We start from the raw sequence: 7,011 nt of genomic DNA on the forward strand, positions 1-7,011 counted from the left end.
TCCCTATGGGTTTTGTTTAATAAATGTGGTCTAGAGGGCCAATTGACATGTTAGAGTCTAAGCAAAGGACATCAGGTAGAAACTACATCGGTTTATCGTTATGGCTGTTCCCAGGGAACGAAAACACCCCGGCTTAATGATCTTTAACTTGATTTTAAATAATATAATTCAGATAATAAAAAATAAAATTATATAGTCCTTTGTTATTTGTTTTTCGTAAAAATCTAGTGTCCGTTAAAATCTAATTTATTCTGTTTGTATATGTTTTTACCATTTGATCACCAAGTGTTAATACTTAAAATATCTCAAACCCTACATAACGACCGCTTATAAATTCCTCTTGTGTTACAGATGTTTCTTCTGAGACAGGTACCAAAAAAAATTAGATCTTTCTTGTCCATTAGGTATTGAATTTCCCCAACTGAGGGGCGTTGTCCGGTACACAATCAAGATCAAGATCAAGAATATCTTAAGGTTTTTTTCGGACGATTAGGCCCAAACAATGAATGGTTAATCATTCTTAGTGAAATGATTTTATTTTTACGTTCATAGCCGAGGCCAATGTGTACATAGTAATAGAAAACATACTTTGCCGATAGAAGCATAGATATGTATTAGCGCTAATCAACCACATACAGATAGATTGGAACGATAATGTATTATGCTGAGTAACATGCCATTTGTGTCATTATAGATATAATTGTGTGTGACGCAAGAAGGATATATTATTAATTCTATTCAGCAGTTACACGAATTTACGGATTACCAGCGGGTTTTATAAGGATACAAATGTGTACTAATGCTTTAATTTTTCCTGCTTGTCATTATCATTTCTAGTTGACAAATTCTTGGAAAGAGGGGATTCTATATATTTTAGAAATCCTTTGGTATTACTGTGAAGACGTTTTGTGACACGTGTTGACATTTCTGCCATGACTGCAGGGACGCGATGATGTTCGATAAGGGTGTTCCGAATCGAGTAATGACCTATTGTATTACATGAGATACTACTTGTACATGTAGTTATAGATAAATAGATAGATAGATAGGTAGATAGATACATAGATGGATAGAGAACTTTATTGGAATTCACAGTGGGACATCCACTGAATTGTGGTAAATTTACAATATTGCACCTTATCCGTTACGCACAATATATACAAGAGTCATGTGTTCCACAGAACTCAAATGCGTACTATGATATATATATATATATATATATATATATATATATATATATATATATATATATATATATATATATATACCTTTTGTGGTTATTTTGAGTCACCGTAACTAGTTTGGGTGACTTCACCCCTGTGATTTAACAAAGCATGAGGCACCATTTCACTATTGTTCCATATCGCAGCACAGAAAAACGAGTAACCTGCCCGACGACATCATTAAGTCGGCTATCTCCTCCCAAGGGGCCCTGATAATCGAGGTGCTTGGGTGGGGTACCAGGCAGGGGTTTCACACAACATTTATCTTTATTCTACAGAGTGCGTTCGATTTGCGGTCCTTTACCGCAGACATTGGTATCGGTGTTCCTTCCAACTGTGCGTTTTTTTGTACATTTCACACAATACCACACCATAATCATTTTTAAGTAAAATTCCTTTTTTTCAATTTCAAGATGTTTCTGTTGTAAGTCAATCTGAAATCATTAAATACATCCAAGGGTTTGTTTCATTTGATTGTGCAGTCCAATGAGAATGGAAAAAGCGTCAGATTAAGCTGTAAATATTTTTTTATGTCATTTGCTACCCGAATAACTTCAGGTAATTAGAAACCCGTGAATCTATGAATACTGAATGCTAAGAAAGCAAAACAATGACATCCCTCCGAAGGGCCGGGCCAGAATTGTCGCACATCATGATAATTGGTGAACAGCTGTACTTCATGGTGAAGCCAGCATATTTCCATATGTTTGGAACATTGTGTTGAAAAATAAAGATTTGGTATGACTAAATCATTACATGTACAAAAAGTCTGGCTGTCTACTTAGAACATTAAACACTTATATCAGAGGAGACACTGCAATTCTCCTCGGTCCAAAGATCCTAACTCATCATTGCTGTGCATTTGCTGTTAATTCACCCAGAAAAGGTAGCTGACATATTTTAAATCACATTTCACATATATATATATCGTAATGCTTTACACGTGGGCACCGATTGGTAGGTTTAAGAAACGTATTTACACGTTGAATGTCACACTTAGCTGTATATATATGTATATATATATATATATAATTCTCATACATTCGTACGGTACATAAATGCTGTTGAGTCAGTAAACATAAAGGGTAGCTAACATTTTCAAGTTACATTGTATCTACTTGACCGTTTGACTCGTATTTATGTAGTTTTAAGACTCTTCAAGTGCACGCTTCAAATAAACTATATCGACATGTGGAATTTCACCCTTACAACGACTCAAATGTGAACAACGAGTCTCGGTCAAATGAAACTTGATTCAGAACTGAAGTATTATCTCTTTTAATAAGACTTTTAATGGATTTAATCAATAACGTTAGGTTATGCTGTGTTAAACTATAAACCGGGAGATAACAATACACGCATGAAGTGATACAGGAATTGCTTTCCCAGTTGGTGGTTTCAAAATCGTGCTTCTCATGCAGCTAATCAAACGCCATTGACACGATAGGGTTATGTCGGTCTTTTGTTAGATATTCTTGTTAACGGTCTTTTATCTATTTAATCATACATGGTAAGGCATTGTGTAGCATACGGTATACTTTGATGATTCTGGAATAAGCTGTTTTTGTTGGAATTCACAGTATCTAAATTCTCTCACTCCAGTCGCGGTCAAATACCTCTAAATTCTCGTTGGCATGCACATCTTTGACAGATTTTACATACTAACATACACTTAGATTGCAACACGGTATCTTTCATTTTTCCCCCTCGGACAGATTGGCATCTCGGCTAATACGGCATACACAATGTTTCATTTTATACGTATGTTAGTATGTATGGATTAATAATGTACCTGGCAAAGAGAATTCTACTTTTCATAATTTTCAATCATTTATGATATTAGTTTTCGTATTTTGTGGGTTATAGAAATTAAGAAAATGAAACTTTATTTTATTTCATGGGGCGCCAAAGCCTTAGAACTAATTTGGGAAAATTGGTAAAATGCCAAGAGATTTCTTTTTATCTATATGCAAAGCTTTCTTAACGTGTATTATTAGCCTTTTATATTAATACGATACGATCTCATGCCTAATAGCATAAGTTACTACATTTAGATATTGAAGATATCTACATAATACTTGCGTCACACACGTCTAAGGGTGAGAATATAACTGTAAAATTCATAATCAGCTTACCCCGAGAGCATCCTCGTCCTACGTCCAGTCATTTACAGCAGTAAATTCCAAAAGCCGTTAGGTGCAACAAAAACGCTTCCGTTTTCGACCAAAGATGAACGACAATTTGCTAGATACACTGCTGTGCTAAGGACGGAAAAAACGTCTGAACGGAACGTGCAGGTAAGAAAACAGATTTCATGGAGACAATCCAGACGGAAATCCCTTTCCGTGAGAAATAAAAAATAAAAAGGAACATTGAGTACGATACAAAACGACTGCATCGCGATATTTGGCCCCATCCAAGAGGCTGGTAAAATGCAAACCTTCCCACAGGTATAAGTAGATGTGTCGTACTCGGGTGCTCCAAAACACATTTCTCTGTCTAACAGCACAGTGGTTATACGTCTGCATTCAACACACATCCGTCGTTCCCTGTTTGAATTTACACGTCGTGTGAATGACTTGCAAAGCCATGCGATGCCTTTCCTTTTGCGGTAATCTTGAGACCTCGGTAACTAGTATAGGTGGCTTCAGCACAGGCGGATTCTCCTTTCACAAGTGTTCCATACCGTACAACAAAAGGACGCGTTACCTGTCCAACAACATCATTAAGCCGACCGTCTCCTCCCAAGCGGCACAGATAATCGAGGTCCTTTTTTCTCTAGGTAATTGGATGGGGTACGAGACGGGGGTTTTATTTTTAATCTGCTAAGTTTGTTTACTCCCCAACTTTTGCAGTGGACATGGGTAGCTGTTTCCGATTCATATCTGAAATTTTCCTTGTTATTTTTCTTTTATTTTCTTAAAGCTGTTTTATGTTTTTCTTTTCAGTAGGGTTATATCTTAATTTTTAATCTAACATACCACGTAGCAGACGTCCATTTGGAGACCAAAATGGGTTTCACGTTTTTTTAGATAGTTTGTATAAGGCACCTACAGCAGTTTCCATGCGCCCTGGACAGACAATGCCTATCTAAACTGGGAGACATATACTACTAAAATAACCTTCAACCAAACCTTACACTGGACTTTTCTTTTGTCAGGCGAGAATTGACAACTGATGAGTAATTTCGGTCGGACACAAAACACCCGCTGTAAAAGGGGACCGCCAAGACTTATTTTTCTAATACACTTTTTCGTAGGGGTGGGGGGCTAAACGTGCCCGCGCCAACAAGTGACGCTTAGAAACAATCACAAATATGTAGGTTTTCCTGGCAAATGTGGTACAATATGGGGACAAACGGCAAATCAGGACAGGTGTTAAATAAAATGTATAGAAATAAGACTTACCATTTTAGCCAGTGTTTTACTCAGTAAGCGTAGTTTTATCAAAAAAATGGTAAATGCAATATGTTTTTCAACGTGAGTTAAAGTCTAACATTTAACTATCGGTAACGTCCGAAACCGTTACAATTTCAAGTGCTGTGAAATATAAAGGAAGCCGCCCTAAGATGGGCCCTGCCCTAAGATGCCCTGATTTTTTGCTGATCTTATTATGCATAAGTACGCCGTGCTTGTTGCCACTGACTATGATGATCAGAAAGGTAAATAAACCAAGTTCAAACAGCTTTTTTCTATTAAAGATATTCAAACATATTCAATTCCCTTTTTCAAGAAAGAATTTTTACAATAATGTTGGTAGCGCCGAATCACTGTGGTCACCTGTTACTAGGTATTGGTGGCTCGTGTCCATGAATGAACAACCTGTAAAAAACAGCCACACAATTGTCATACACATAAGAAATAAAGCTTCACAAAACACTACAAATATTGGTCTTCAAATGTTTGTTGAATAGAAGACCGGCCATAGAAAAAACAACATAAGCATCACCGCCGTTGTTTTCCCCAGGGAGTGTGGCCCCGCAGGTGGCAGACGAGCGAACACTCAAAAGATTTGTTACTCTAACAAATGATTCGTACCGTCTATAAGAATGAAACTTCACAGAGTGATGTCGAATATGTTTCTTAGTACGTACACAGAGTTTTTTTGTGATTTTGGCGTTAATTTTCGTCATAATTTTGTGAGTTGGGCTGCCGCGTTTAGTGCATTTCGCCCATTTCCCATGAACCCACGACCTGGATTGTGAAAGACTTAGCCCTCCTCGCGGGAGACAAGAAGCACACACAATCACAATTCTACTGTCAAAAGAAAGCTAATATATCATAAGATTAGAATTTTTATTTATGTTTGTCTAAATTGGTCACCAGCTTCCGAAGAGAGCAAATTTCAAAAGCGGGGCAAGTTAGGGCGCACTGTTTAACGCAGCTCAAAATCGGAATTTATACTCACGATAACGTCCTCGGTGTTTGCCAGTTGTAACGCAGAGGGTAAAGGGATCATGAACCGTATGAATGCATTCCTTATCCAAGTATGGTCTTTAAATGAATGTGTTAAGAATTCATTGACCACTCTTTGGCAACTAGTGATGGAGCGCCGTGAGGTCGAGCGCGTAGAAAAGCGGGCATCTTAGGGCGGCCCCCGTTACTATAGATCTTTCTGGTTTGTTAATAACTTCTGCCCACTTTAGTTACATGCGCGAATTCTGTTGGGAATCAAAGCGCTTCTATTATTGCCTAATTTTCAATAACAAATTTTAACAACACAATTTGCACATTAGAAGTTAAACAGCCTTTGATCATTAAAACTGCATATAAGCATTCAAACACACGTTGCATCACAATAGATCCACTTTCCTCTTCCTATCTGAGCTGCCACAGAATCCTATAACTTACTTCATATCAACATACCCACTTCATATCCAACATTATGTAACTCGACTTTTCTCATTTCTTACCTCCATTGTCGATTTTTGCTCTGCAGCCCTACAATTATTTGGGCTGTGTCAAAACCTTAGTTTTACTACATCCCTTATATTTCTTCCTTTATTCATCATGATGTCAGTTATTCCTGGCTCCTCTATACAACAGTAACCATTACGAATGTTTACTTGTTTCTGCCTCTGTGAACGGCCCTTGCTGGACTTTTGTTTCGTGATCTATGCTCCATATTTGTCCGCTTGTTTAGCGCTTGATGACCTGCTGTTTTCCTTGACAGGGCTTCGCCTTTCCCCGTACACGGACTCTAAATCTCTGACATCTCTGGCTCATGTGACTGCTCCAATACGCTGTTCCGAGTGATTTTTCCCACCTCCAAAAATATATATATATAACTGTGCCTGTGCGTTGTCCCAGGAGGCGTTCCCCACACAAGCCGCTAGAGTTCCCAATGTGTTCCACCACAATATTCGTCTTGCTAATTTCTGGTTACTTTTCTAGCTATGCTGGTCAGTATTCTGCTCAAAAACACTTTATACGTTTTCAAAATAAGAATAAAAATGCTTTTCTGTCGGAAACTAGGACGTCTATACGTGGTTGAGATACTCCAATATGTTCCCTGAACGTGTGTTCCACCCCGATCGAGCTCCTTGCCTGATTAACTAACACTTGAGACTCAAACATTTTAACTACTCACGGTAAGAAATTGTAGCTCTATCTATCAATCTGTTTGTTTGTTTTTGTTTTAATTCGTTTCATCTCATAAGCTTGGTGGACTCTAGAGGCACAATGACTTTAGAGGCATTTACTCATTTAATCGCTTGAAAACACGCCTAGAGCTAGACGCCAATTATTCTGACTACTTGTCACTGACAGAAGGTCTTCTTTCACACAGT

Source organism: Branchiostoma floridae, chromosome 1 (assembly GCF_000003815.2).
Source record: "Branchiostoma floridae strain S238N-H82 chromosome 1, Bfl_VNyyK, whole genome shotgun sequence".
NCBI classification, from domain to species: Eukaryota; Metazoa; Chordata; class Leptocardii; order Amphioxiformes; family Branchiostomatidae; genus Branchiostoma; species Branchiostoma floridae.